Source organism: Callithrix jacchus, chromosome 9 (genome assembly GCF_049354715.1).
Source record: "Callithrix jacchus isolate 240 chromosome 9, calJac240_pri, whole genome shotgun sequence".
Classification (NCBI taxonomy): Eukaryota; Metazoa; Chordata; class Mammalia; order Primates; family Cebidae; genus Callithrix; species Callithrix jacchus.
Genome location: NC_133510.1, coordinates 73724592 through 73739915, shown reverse-complemented (window position 1 = coordinate 73739915; position 15324 = coordinate 73724592). Strand labels below are relative to the sequence as shown.

General features: G+C 37.3%; 1 long non-coding RNA gene across 1 annotated transcript in view; it reads left to right on the top strand.

The window, feature by feature from the left end:
* The window catches only part of LOC118144265 (uncharacterized), a 437346-nt gene that overhangs the window by 395336 nt on the left and 26686 nt on the right, over nt 1-15324 (top strand). The window lies entirely within an intron of this gene.

Sequence of the window (15324 nt, the reverse complement as noted above, 5' to 3'; positions counted from 1 at the left end):
TAGGAAGTGTTTTCCTGATGGAAGGGCGTAGTTCTTTAATGTGTTGACAGTTTCAAACTATAATCTAGGAAAGCTTCCTTTAGCCCAAGAGAGAAAGTGGGCTCAAGAAGGGTCTTGGTGTCATGTGGTGAAGGACAGAATCAGTCCTCTGGGAGGTGGCTGTGCAGCTTACTAGAAAGTGAGTGTCTCTGATCTGGGAGAACTGGGAACTTCTGTTTCTGCTGCTACCACAGAGCAAGTTAAGACAAAGGGTTCTTCAAGCAGTGGAACCCTAGGGAGGTAGCTTTCACTGTCTCCTGAGCCTCACATCTGAAGAAATCTAGGAGAGTTCTATTATTATACAATCAGTTGCCACGTTGATCAATTGCTACCTTGATCCCAAAAGTTAGATTTTCGTTTTTATTTCTGTTTTTAACAGACAGGGTCTCAATCTGTTTGTTGCCCAGGCCGGAATGCAGTGCTTCAATCATGGCCCACTAAAACCTCAAACTCCTGAGCTCAAGCTGTCTTACCACCTCAGCCTTCAGAGTAGCTGGGATTACAGGCATGCACTACCACCTCTGGCTAATTTTTAAACATTTTGCGGAGACAGGATCTCACTATGTTTCCCAGGCTGGTCTTGAACTCTTGGCCTCAAGTGATTTTCCTGCCTCGGCTTCCCAAATTGCTGGGATTACAGGTGTGAGCCACCATACCTGGCATCTGAATGTTAGCTTTCATATTTCATTTTTTATTAGTCATCTTTAGCAAAAAGGTATTTTAAGTCTTAAATGATGACTTGAATACAACATATTACAAGTCCACCTCACCACTCCCCAGCCCTGAAAAACAATAATCTAAGTGATAGCTTCTTTAAAGACAATCTGCTTTCATTATTTAGTATAAACTAAAGCTTACACTTCTGAAATCTGAGTCTGTCATAGTATGTTAAGTTTGGGTTTTTAAGAACTGTTTCAGTTTTCTCTTGGCCTATAGCTAACCATTGTCTTGAATGGAACTTCAGATCCTTTATAGAAGGTACATTTAAGTGCAGTTTCCAAGTATAAGGACTTCTTTAACAAGCTGCATCACACATGACATAGTGAGAATGAGATAGTACAGCCTCCTTCCAAAGCTAAGGTAAGATATGAAAGAAGGAGGACTCCTATAGAACTAACTAAAGGAACATATCTATGATGGTACCATGACTAGGAAAATACATCTCAATAAAGTTGTTTCTCTCTGCCTTCAGATTTTAAGAGAAAGAGGAAAATGGCCTTTTATTAATTGTTTATCAATTTATTTGATTCATTGCTTATTTATTTATGTATTGTCTCTGGCTGCTTTTGTACTCCAGTGGCTATGTTAAGTTGCTGTGACAATGACCTGTAAGCCCAAAGTATTTATTTGGACTGTTACAGAAAACTTTTGCTGAACTGGATTTAGTCACTCATTTGATATCAACCAGGAGAGCTGCCTGGAAATCACTGTTAAACACATACACGCTATTTTCTTAATGTAGGCACTTGTTTTCCCAGGAATGTCTGCCAGCTTGATTAATTATATCAGTAGATATTAATACTGGACAATCAGGCTCCCATTTACCTGTGCTTCTGCCAAGCTGTCTATGTTGCTTGGTAATGGTTGTGTGTCACCAGTGCCCTTAGGGAAATAATGGAATAGAAATAAAAGAGATGTAATTGGAAGTTGATAACATTGTTAGTTCTGTAATATAATTTTTCTGCCCTTCATATATTTTAGTAACTGAGTTTAGAAACTATTATAAATAATGCAAGACGGAATAAAGCAAGACAGACAAATTCCTATTCATAAGCAAAATATATACAAATGAAAACCCAGAAAATTAAACATGTTTCCTATCATATAGCTACTGAATGACAAAACCAGGACTAGAAATCAGGTATCCTAATACATCATTTCATTATTTTGCTTATTGGTAATGAAACTGCCATGCATATGATGTTATGAAGAATAGTCTTACAGATTTCAGACAGGGGCTTTTTGTACTTTTTCCTGGAAAAACTATGTAAGGACATTTAGCTAATTAAATTGGATCTGATTTATTCACTTTTTTCATCAGTAGGCAATAAAATTAACAGGATTTTGGGGGAACTTTTTTAATCTCTTTCACTTGGGAGGACACGGTTATTGTTAGAGAAAACTTAGAATTAATATTGAATGCATCTATTGTCCCTAGATTTTCAGTCACCATCAGTGGATCCCAAATGCATACATTTATGTTCTATACAGAGTTTTTTTTTCTAGAGAAAGGACCCTTTTACAACATAAGATGTGCTGAGGTAGTAACATACCTCTGATCAAGGGTGTCATGTGTATATAGTTTGCTACCAGTGGTTTAGCAGTGTGTATTAGAGTTAATGAATTTTGACACTGAAGATTTTGCATTGCTAGATTTTTATAACCATATCTTTCAGGGGTGATGAGTATCTACTCTTCTTAATGTTACCCCAACAAAGAGGCATGTGTTTGCAAAGTTGCATCTTAGGCAACTCCAAAGAAACCATATTGTTTTAGAGAACAATGCAAAGTTTATGTCCTTAGTGATTCTTTATATATGGAAATTCACAGGAATAAAGAGTACCAGATGTGTGAAATTAAAGAAAATTAAGGGATTAATTCTATACATCCAAACTGTGTGTAAATTTAGTGTTGGCATTTCCTCCAGTTGATTTCCAGCATTCAGTCTTGGCAGTTCTACTTCATTAATGGTAATTCTTTGTGCAATGTATAAATGAGCATCTGATTAGTCTATTAGAGAATATTTATATTACAGCTTAAATGTGTTATTTCATTATTCTTTGACTTTTGTCCATATATCTTTGTTTCTTGCCAAAAAATATTTTGTTGAGTTGTTAAAATATAGTGTAGTGAACTCAATTATTAAAATAATGGCAGCAAGGGGTGGGGAAATGGTGTGCTTTATCTCTTCCAGCTTGGGGAGTATGTACTCATTGGTCAGATAATGTCAAGATTGGTAACATGTATAAGATTCATCACTATAGTTTATCTACTAAAGCCAGGGGAGACAAATATTAATAGAAACTTCTTGCCTCTGCCTTGACTCCTGTCCCAGAGTAACTGTCATTATGCTAATGACAATATAACTATTATGTTGATAGGTCATGCCAAAAAAAGAAAAAAAAAGACCAGGGCAAACCATTACAAAAAGTTATTTTCCCTTCCTCTGCCTCCCCTCTGTGCCCCTCCCCTCCCCCCTTTGCCTTCCCTCCCCCTTCCCCTCCTGTCCCTCCCTCCCTCCCTCCCTCCCTCCCTTCCTCCCTCCTCCCTTCCTTCCTTCCTTTGTGATTGTTAGCTTATTTGTTCTTCCTATAAAAAGTATACTGACATTGCTTATCCACTCTTCCACTCACCTGGGGGAAATAATAATTAGTTATGGAGACAGGTAGCTAAGCAGAATTTTTGCAAATATGGTTAATCAAGACTAGAGTAAAAACAGAACAAGACAGAATACTCAGTAGTATCAATGTGAGGGGGAGAGAACTGCATTGCAGCTGTTCTCACTAAGCTCATTGAAGAAATTTTAAATGAAACAAACTGTTTGCTTGATGAAACAGTAACACGTGATGTAGCATGAAATGGAGGAAGAGTGCAAGTCTCTGAAAGTCAGGAAAGTGATGAGATTTTTAAATTTGTGTACTTCCCTTGGGTGTAACGGTCTCATATTTGTGATGTTTTGCATAATGACAAATATGGAACTGTTTTGTATTTTAAAGCCTGCCGTGGGTTTAGCTGGCATCTGTGTGCAAATTTGTTCTTATTTATTTTCTAACAAAATAAACTTCGACAATTTCTAGAATCTTCCTTGTAGAAAGAAAAAAGTCTGTAAAGTAGGCCGAACTCTCTGAAGATGATGCATATAGCATGAACACACATACTCTATTTTTGATGTCCTTGATACATCTGGGTTCTTTAAAAGGAAAATTTAACTTTATATGATTTTTAAAAGAAATGAATGACAACAAATAGGTGGAGAACAGAGGATTTTTAGGGCACTGAAACTGTATGATACTATAATGGTGAATACATGTGAGTATACATTTGTCCAAATTCATAGAATGTACAATACCAAGAGTGAACTCGAATGTAGACTGTGGTCTTTGGGTGACAATAATGTATCAGTGTAGGTTCATCAATTGTAACCAACATACCACTTCGGGGGGGGGCGGTTATACATATGTAGGGGAAAGGAGTATATGGGAAATCTTAGTACTTCTCAATTTTGCTGTGAACTTAAAATTACTCTAAAAAACAAGGTATTTAAAGACACATAAATAAATAATCATTTTCTGACTCTGGAGGACATGTTTTATTATTAAAATGCCCCTGTGTTATGCCAATCCTTCTTCTGCTACAGCTGAAATAAACAAAGGTCCTTTCAGTGATCAAAAAGTAAGAAACAAGGAAAGTGAAAGTCATGATTAAACAGTTCAGGTAGTGGAAATTTTTCAGGAAACTTTTTGGAGGAATGCTGACAAGTGGTTTTCACACTGATTCTACTTTAAAAACGTCTCAAGCTTAGGATAATTTGGTCAGGCGGATTTTTCATACAACGCAGAATATTGCTTCCTGGTTCATTGTGAGAAGAGACTGTCTTTTGAATATTGCAAGGCAAGGGGAACTCATGATTAGCATGATTGCTTTAGCAGGAAAGAGATGAAGTCGTTCAGGGAAATGCCTTTGTCTTCTAAAAGGACCAGGCACATCTGTTTGCAGCATCCATATGGGATTGTTAAACCTTGAGTCGTACAACACAAGCCCTGTGAAGGAATAATTGTTGTATGATCTTATATTTATGTGCAATGAACAACCTTGGACTGTTCCTATATCGTAAAAAATAATTAGCTGGGTTTAAAAAACTATCAGTTGCTACATTTAAACCATATGGGGATTAGAATGCATCTTTTTATGTGTTCTTATATAATCTTATAGGATTTCCTAGATATATATTACTATAATGTAATTATATCATATATAGAATATCATGCATATGTATCATATATATATATATATATATATATATATTCCATATTCCTAAATGGATGGTTCAAAAAGATGCTTTTTAAAATTAATAAAAACATTTACGTATCTCCATCACCTTTGGGTCATATACTGAAAAGCAACTGAGAGGGAGGATACAACCATATATACTGTTATTCCCAGCTACAGAACTTAAAGTTTGGTTATAAAGATGATTCTATTGTTGCATTCACTTTCTCTCAGGCTTGGCACTCACTCTTAGGCCTGGCACTCTCAAGCTATTCAAAGAAGGGCATGTCCATGAGCCCCTCTGAATCTCAATTTCCTTTTCCATAAAACAGGGACAATAATGTATAACTCATGATGATGTTGTCAGATTTGATAAGATAATATATAAATAGGTCCTGATATGTGAACTCACACACACACTCATATTCAAACCCTAAAGAATTCAGGAAGGATGTTTGTGTGGGAGAGGGGTTTATATAAACTTTGTAGTAGATGGCAACTGTTTTAAGGGCTTGCATATGTGGAGTGAAAAGGAGAAGGCGTCTATACCATCTTTTTCAAAACCATTGTCTAAGTGTAAGCCCTATTCTTTTGCCCCTGGAACATGGCAGCTGGAAAACTAGTAGCACTAGCTATTTTAGTACTATATAGAGAGAAAGATCTAGGTTTGAATCCTGGCTTGGTCACTTCAAATTCCTAAGGCAGGCTAATATGTTATAGGGTGACTGTGAGGAGAATTACATAAATTCACATATGCAGAGAGCTTAGCATGACATCTGATATACTGTAAATTTTCTATTCATGTTATTTATTTGTGTCTGAACTGTGACCAGAAATTACTTATACTAATGGGCAGATTGATATAAAAAAACAGAAAATTAATGCCATTGAAGAGACCAGAGATAATTTACTATCTATTGCTCCAGGGTTATGATTTACTATTTGGAAGATGTGACTTAACCGGACATAGTTGGTGATATCCCAGGTCAAAGAGTCACTAGAAATGCCTAGAAAACAAAATGTGATAAACCTATCACTGGACTCTAATTTAAATGTAGAGTCCCGAAAGCTAAGTGAGTTGGTATCTACCACAGAATATTGCTGTTTAGCATTAGTCTCCTTGAAAGATGAAAATAATGATGTAAAAAGAGAAAAAATTGTTTTAGTTATAAGAGAACATCAAAGCCTTCCACTGTGCTATCAGTATAGTCTTTCCAGAAGGAATATTCTCAGTAAGTAGATGTCTGTCAGCAAGAGAAAGGGGTGTGTGTGTGTGTGTGTGTGTGTGTGGGTGTGCATGCGCATGCACACATACATGTGCACATGAGCACATCTCCACATTTGCTATTGCAGGAGTCATTGGAACAGGAGCTAGATAATAAACCAGGGATTAGTGAACATATTGACCCCACAAATTAAAGAAAATAGTGGAGATTGATTTTGGAAATTAGGAAGAATATCTCAAATGTCTGGTGAATATTCATATTCCATAATTCATCAGGTTTTGAGAGTTCAGTATTAGAATGTTGTGTATTCTCTTCTGTTTCCTAATATCACCTCATTTCTTTCTGCATTTACATGCACTTTACCTCCCTTTCTTTGTTTCAGGGGAAAAAAAAGGTGCACCCTTTCCTATTCTCCAGGTCAGTTCTTCCTGTCTCCAGCAGGACCAGGAGCCTGCTCTTTAATCATTTCCTTTTTCATCTGTATTTTCAACATCTCTTGATATTCTGACTCTGTCATTGCATCTCACTTTTTTTTTTTTTGTAAATAAACTCCTATCACTGGCCTTTTTTTCTTCATCAAATCAATCCAAAACTCATGTGTGCTTATATCTACATCCTCAACACCCATTCACTATTTAAAATTTTAGTTTAAATGTTTATCAAAATGTAAAATTTGCAAAAAAAACCCCCCTCATTTTCAAGAGTCAAATAGTTCCCCAAGAGTATACTAAGAAAACAGCACTCTCAGACCAAGCTTTACCTCTTCTGTAGCCCATGAGCAATACACTTTTACTTCCTTTATTTCACATTCTTCATTTTGCTACATAACATACTTCTTCATTTTACCATTTCAGGCAATGTCTATTGATTACTTTTATTTTATGAAATACATCTCTTAATAATATCCTCCTTCACATATATAGTTCCCAGAACTATCTTTCTAATATAGTTATATATTATTAATTTTGATGTCATGTGATTTTAACTTTTAAATGACATTCATGGTTGAGTCACATGACTATGTGATTCTTTCCTGCAGGCCCTTCTTGTTTCTGGATCTAACATTTTCTCTTTCTCTCATTTGCTTAGTTTTTTCTATGTACTTTTGTGTATCTGCCCTCAATGGTCTAAATCTCTCATTGTATTCAAACACTTCAGGGATTTTGTTAGTTTTATCTTTTATAGAAATGTCTCCTGGAGCCTGCCTTCCAACTTGCTCCAGTTTAGACTGGTTATCACCCACAATTGGCAAACAGCTGTCATTCTGGGATCTCTCTTCACTACTCACCATTTCCTTTTTTCACTATTGAGGTAGATTTGCTTCCTGTTACCTCACCCTCATTTGCTTCCTGTTACCACACCCTCATTTTGGCAGAATATCTCCCTTTCAGTAATTTTTGGTGGAAGGCTGTAAAGGGAGTGTATGTGTGTAAATATTTTGGTTCCTTGCATGTCTATCATTGACATGTGCAGTCTATATCACCATGTATAGTCTATCACCAGACTAAATTGTAGTGTGGTTGTGTATAGAATTCTTAGTTGAAGGGCACTTTCCCACAGAATTTTGAATGTCATTGTTACAGTGTTGTTAAGAAATTCAGGTCAGCAAGACAGCAAAATAGGAGTTCCTCAGCTTATGTTCTCCCACTCGATTACCTGGAAGCCATTCATGGACAAATGTGCCATTGTGAGAACTTTGGGGAAGGTTGCAAAACCTAAATTAAGCCCAAAACCAAGGAGAGCCACTTTGAGAAGGCAGGCCTGGACCACAGCGGCAGGCTTCCTGAGCATGGTCCTGGCTATAGATCAAAGGGACACCATCTTATTATGGACTAGCTTCAACTGCCTATGGCCATAGTACTAAATCTAGCTCTATCCACTAAGGAACCTGGAAGGAGCCACATCCATCTGTATTGGAAACCAGCTTTTTGTTTCATTTATCTTTTGTATCTTTTTTGTTTTAATTTCATTTAGTTATGCTCTGATCTTGGTTATTTCCTTTCTTCTGATAGGTTTGAGTTTGTTTTGTTCTTGTTTTCCTAGTTCCTTGAGGTGTGACCTAAGATTGTCTATCTGTGCTCTTCCAGACTGTTTAATAAAGGCATTTAAGGCTATGAATGTTCCTGTTAGCAGCACCTTTGCTGTATCCAAGAGGTTTTAATAAGTTTTGTTACTATTACTGTTTAGTTCAAAGAATATTTCAATTTCCATTTTGATTTCATTGTTGACCCAATGATCATTCAGGAAGAGGCTATTTAATTTCCATATGTTTGCATGGTTTTGAAGGTTCCTTTTGGAGTTGATTTCTAATTTTATTGCACTCTGGTCTGAGCAAGTACTTGATATAATTTCAATTTTCTTAAATTTATTAAGACTTGTTTTGTGGCTTATCATATGGTCTATCTTGGAGAAGGTGCCATGTGCTGATGAATAGAATGCATATTCTACAGTTGTTGTGTAGAATGTTCTGTAAATATCTATTAAGTCCACTCATTTCAGGGTATAATCTAAATTCATTATTTTCTTTGTTGACTTTCTGTCTTATCTGTCTAGTACTGTCAGTAGAGTATTGAAGTGCCCTCACTATTATTGTGTTGCTGCTTATCTCATTTCTTAGGTCTAGTAGTAATTGTTTTATAAATTTGAGAGCTCCAGTGTTAGGTGCATATATATTAAGGAATGTGATATTTTCCCGTTTGATAAGGTCTTTTATCATTATATAATGTCCCTCTTTGTCTTTTTAAATTGCTATTGCTTTGAAGTTTGTTTTGTCTGATATGAGAATAGCTAATTCTGCTTGCTTTTGGTGTCCATTTGCATGGAATGTCTTTTCCACCCCTTTACCTTAAGTTTATGTGAGTCCTTATGTGTTAGGTGAGTCTCCTGAAGGCAGCAGATACTTGGTTAGTAAATTCTTATCCATTCTGCAATTCTGTATCTTTTAAGTGGAGCATTTACACCATTTACATTCTGTATTAGTTAAACAACCAAAGCTAAGAATAATTGGTATTAGTATTGAGATGTGAAGTACTATTCCATTCATACATATTATTTTTCAACTGTATAACTTTTTTAAATTGCATTTTTGTTTTATAGGTTCTGTGAGATTTATTCTTTGACGAGGTTTTGTTTTGATGTGTTTCCAGGATTTGTTTCAAGTTTTAGAACTCCTTTTAGGAGTTCTTAAAGTGCTAGGTTTGTAGTGGCAAATTCTCTCAGCACTGTTTGAAGGAAAGAAGACTGTATCTTTCCTCATTTATAAAGCTTAATTTTACTGGACACAAAATTCTTGGCTGATAATTGTTTTGTTTAAAGAGACTGAAGATAGAGCCTGTATTCCTTCTAAATTGTCAGGTTTCTGCTGAGAAATCTGCTGTTAATATGATAAGTTTTCCTTTTAGGTTACCTGGTACTTTTGCTTCACAGCTCTTAAGTTTCTTTCCTTCATCTTGACTTTAGATAACTGAAGACAGTGTGCCTAGGTGATGATCTTTTTGTGATGAATTTCTTGGGTGCCCTTGTATTTGGATGTCTAGGTTGCTAGCAAGTCCAGGGAAGTTTCCCTTGATTACTCCCCCAAATATATTTTCCAAACTTTTAGATTTCTCTCTTCCTCAGGAATACCAGTTATTCTTAGGTTTGGTCATTTAACATAATCGCAAACCTAGTGGAGGCTTTGCTCATTTTTTAAAATTCTTTTTTCTTTGTATTTGTTGGATTAGGTTAATTCAAAAGCCTTGTCTTTGAGCTCTGAAATTCTTTCCTCTGCTTGTTCAATTCTATTGCTGAGACTTTCCAGTACATTTTTCATTTCTCTAAGTGTGTCCTTTATTTCCTGAAGCTGTGATTTTTAAAACAAAATTTATGCTATTTCACTGAAGATTTCTCTCTTCATGTCTTGTAACTTTTTTTAAATTTCCTTAAATCGAACTTCACCTTTCTTTTGTGCCTCCTTGATTGGCTTAATAATCAACCTTTTGAATTCCTTGTCAGGTAAATCAGAGATTTCTTCTTGATTTGGATCCATTGCTGGTGAGCTAGTGTGATTATCGGGGGGTGTTAAAGAACTTTGTTTTGTCCTATTACCAGAATTGTTTTTCTGACTCCTTTTCATTTGGGTAGGCTATGTCAGAGAGAAGATCTGGGAGGTCAAGGCTGTTATTCAGATTCTTTTGTCCCATTGGTGTTCCCTTGATGCTGTGTTCTTTCCCTTTTCCTAGAGATGTGGCTTCCTGAGTGCTATACTGCAGTGATTGTTATTTCTCTTCTGGATCTGGCAACTCAGCAGGGCTACTAGGCTCTGGGCTGGTACTGGCTGTCTTCATGGAGTCCTGTGATGTGAACCATCTTCAGGTCCCTCAGTCATGGATACCAGCACCTGCTCCAGTGGAGGTGGCAGGGGTGTGAAGTGGACTCTGTGAGGGTCCTTAGTTTTGTTTTTTTACTACACTATTTTTGTGCTGCTTGTCCTCCTGCCAGGAGGTGGCGCTTTCAAGAGAGCATCAACTGTGGCAGAATAGGGCTGATCAGGCAGTGGGTGGGGCCCTAGAACTCCCAAGAGAATATGCCCTTTGTCTTCAGCTACCAGGGTGGGTAGGGAAGGACCATCAGGTGGGGGCTGTGCTAGACATGTCTGAGCTCAGACTCTCCTTGGGCAGGGCTTTCAGTAGCTGCTGTGGGAATGGGGGTGTGGTTCCCATATCAATGAAGTTATGTTTTCCCGAAGATTATGGCTGCCTCTGTTGTGTCATAAAGGTTGTCATGGAAGTGGGGAAGAACTGTCAGTTACAGGCTTTGCCCAACTCCCACACAACCAAAAAGGCTGGTTTCAATTCCACTGTGCTCTCCACAACAGCACAAAGTTTGTTTCCAGGCAGTGGGTGAGCAGGGCTGAGAACTTGCCCGATACTACCAGCCTACCATCTGAGAAAGCAAGCAGAACTTTTGCACCTCTTGGCCTGTTGAGTCTGCATACTGGGTTCATGCCCTCCCCCATGTTCTGGCCAGGAGATTTCCTATTTAGCTGGAATTGTTACAAAGTTCAGCTGGAGGTTTCCTTCTCCTTGTAGTCTTTTTCCAGTTCCCTGGCAGCCCTCCCCAAGTACTCCTGTGAGACAAATCAGAAATGGCTTCAATGGGGACCCAAAGAGCCCACAGGGCTTTTCCTACTGCTTCCTCTACTACTCTATTTTACTTGGCTCTCTAAATTGACTCAGCTCCAGGTAAGGTCAAATCATTCTGTGATATATACCTTCAGGTTTCCCAGTGAGGGCGTGTGTTCAAGTTAGAGGATTTCCTCTTTTCACTGTCACAGCTTGGGCACTCATAGTATGTGGGCTGTCTCCCAGGTCCTGCAGGACCAATCCACTTCCTTCAGAGGGCCTGTGGGTTCTCTCAGCTTCCCTGATATATTTCTGCAGTAGTTCTAGAGCCCCCACACACTGCTCTGCCTGTCTGAGCAGGAGCTGCAAGCTAGTCCTGCTTCCTGTCTGCCAACTTCTCTCTCCTGAATATACCAAAATGGACTAAACAGTTAAATGTAAGTCCTAAAACTGTAACACCAAGAATAAAAAATAGGGATAAAGCTTCTTGCCATTGTTCTGAGCAATGATGCTTTCTATGTGACAGCAAAAGCATAGGCAAAAAAAAAAGTAAAATCAGATAAATGAAACTACATCAGATTGAAAAGTTTCTGCACAGAAAAGGAAAAAATCACCCTATGGAATGGAAGAAAATATTTGCAAACTGTACACCTAATGAGGTATAAATATCCAAAGTATATGAAGAACTCAACTCAATAGCAAAAAATACATAATCTAATTAAAAAGTGGGCTTGGCATAACAGCTCAGGCCTGTAATTTCAGCACTTTGGGAGGCCAAAGATATATAAATATTTATAAATCTTTGGCCTCCCCCAAAAAAGTGTATATATAAATAGCTGAGTGTGGTGTGGTGGCACATATTTGTAATCCCAGCTACACAGCAGGCTGAGGCAGGAGGATCTCTGGAGCCCAGGAGTTTGAGGCTGCAGTGAGCTATGATCACACTACTATACTCCAGCCTGGGCAACAGAGTGAGATATTGTCTCAAAATAAATAAATAAATAAATGAAAGTGGGGAAAGAATCTGAAAAGATATTTCTCCAAAGAAGACATGCAAATAGCCAATAAGTATATGAAAATGTGATTGATATAATTAATAATCGGGAAAACATATCAAAACCACAATGAGTTATTATCTTACTACTGTTAGAATGGCTATTATCAAAAGAACAAAAATCAGTTTTGGTGAAGGTGTGGAGAAAAGAGAATCCTTTTATACATTGGTAGGAATGAATAGTATGGCCAGTATAAAAACTAGTATGGAGGTTCCTCAAAATTTAAAAATAGAACTATCGTATGATTTAGTAATCTCACTTCTGAGCATATGTCCAGGGAAAGGAAATCAGTAAGTCAAAGAGTTTTCTTGGAGGCTGATGCCTTATCCATTAGGCCACTGGGTCGCCACAGTCAAAGAGTTTTCTGAACTTCCATGTTCACTGCAGCATTAGGTATAATATGATATGGAAAGAACCTAGATGTCTGTTGCTGGATGAATGAAAAAAGAAAATGTGATATTATATCTATGGAACTTTATTTAGTGGAATATCATTCAGCCTTTAAAAAAGGAAATTCTGTCATTTGAGATAGGATGGATGAAACTGGAGGATCTTATGCTAAGTGAAATAAGCCAGACACAGAGAGACACTGCATGATCTTACTTATATATGGAATCTTAAAAAGTCGAAGCCATAAAAGCAGAGTAGAATTGTGGTTGCCAGGGACAGGTGGGTGAGCAGTTAAAATAGGGAGATGTCAAAGGGTACAAAGATTTATTTATGCAGGATAAATAAATTCTGAAAATCTACCCTATAGCATGATGACTATAGTTAATAATACTGTACTTGCATACTTGAAATTCGCTAAGAAAGTTGATCTTAAGTATTGTTACCATACATAAAAATTATAACTATGTGAAAAGGGAGATATGTTAATTTGTTTGATTGTGGTAATCATCTGACAATGTATACATATATCAAAACATTATATTGTGCACCTTACATACATACAATTTTTATTTGTTAAGCACCCTTCAATGAAGCTGACAAAATCTAAAGCCACTCTAATTCCTGATCTTTTGTATGTGACTTTACTTACATTTTATATATTCATCCACAATGTTCTGAAACTGCTCAGGTTATGCCTTCATGTGGCTAATTTTTATCTGTTGTTCTTGGCACTCAGTGTATGCTTTCAGTGTAGGAAATGTTCTTGGATTTGTTCTTTAGTGCTTCCCTTTTCTCCATTTTTTCTATTTTTTTCTGAAACTTTTATTAACTGAATGTTGGACTTCTTTGATTCTCTAATTTTCTTTTCCTTTCTCTCTATATCTTTCTGTCTCACTCTCTGAAATGGGGTCTTATTCTGTGGTCTCACTCTGTGGCCCAGACTGGAGCTGGTGCACTTCAGTTTTGACCTCCTGGACCCAAGCGATCCTCTGGCCTCAGCGTCCTGAGTAGAAGTAGCTGGGGCTACAGGCATGCACCATGCCTGGCTAATTTTTTTTTTAATTTTGTGGAGACAGGGTCTTACTGTGTTGCTCAGACTGGCCTTGAACTCTTGGGCTCAAGTGATGGTCCCACTTTGGTGTCCCAAAGTGTTGGAATTAGAGGCATGAACCACTACACGAATCCTCTTATCTCTATTTTTTATCCCTGTCTTTTATTCTACTTTATAGGAGAGGTCCTCCACATCTTCAAAGCCCTTTTATGAGGTTTTTATTTCTGAAAATATATTTTTATTTTTCTAAGAGCTCTTTGTTATTCTTTGATTATTTCGTTTATTTACTTATAATATCCTGCTCCTATTTCAGATGCACTAAACTTTATCTGTGACTATATTAATGGTAGTTTTTAGTGGTTTTCACCTCCCTGCCTAGATAATTATTTGCTTCATGTTTTGTTTTCTGCCTTTCACGTTAGATGTTGTCTTTACTTGTCTGGGCATCTGTAACTATCTGCTTATGTTTCAGGTGATAGCAATGTAAAGCTGATGGGAAGCTCTGTAAAAGTAGGGTGAGTTCCGGCTTGTGAACTGTGGGCTTGATTTTTATGGTCAGGTTTTGGTTATTTCAGCTGTTTCTTTGGGAAATCCCAGATATCAGTATTTTTAGGTCTTTTTTCCTTAGGCTGATCAGAGTCACTCATGAAGATTCTTCTACTCTCCAGTCTGGAAGGTACAATTCTGGTACCAGATTTCTGGGACAGAGATGGGAAGAAGGCTGGAGGTTTCAACATAGAGTATGAAAATTTCCTTTAAACCCCAGTGAATTCTGTATGGTACACAACCAAGGACTGTCTTCTAGCATAATATATATATATATATTTTTTCATTTTCTGCCTACTGTAAATCTCCAGTTTTCCATAAAGTGCTAAAGACTATCTGCTGGAGAAGAGAGACCATTTGGAGTTTGAGTAATTTTTAAATAAACTTTCAAATAATCTTTCTTTTTTAAATCCTGCCTTCCATCGAAATCCCACTGGCATCAACATCTGGTACTGCTATTTCCAGAATAGTTGGGTAGGGAATCTGGGGTGCAAATTGATTGCTTAGCTTTCCTCATTATTGGTTGAGAATACAACTTCCTTCACTTTGCTAAATCATCTGCCAACCATCTATCAGTTGGCATCTCCTCCCACCCTCTCCCATTTTAAGTCTAGTTTCCCAAAATTGTTATCCTCTCCTGTTTGCTTTGTCCTTCACAGGACAATGGTTTAAAAAATTTCTTTACTGTTACGTGGGTGGATACGGAAGAGAGCAAGGGTAAATGGATGGTTTCATTCTGCTACTTTTACCCAGCTATCTCCACTTACCTTTCAGGTAACTTTTCCAACTGCACTTTCATCCTGCTGAAACCACCCTGGCAAGGAAACTGATGACTCAGGCCTCCACAGTACTTATCTTATCTGTGGTGTTTGAAACTGATCGTTTCTATCTTCCTTGGAAACCATTCCCTTCCCTATGATTCATAA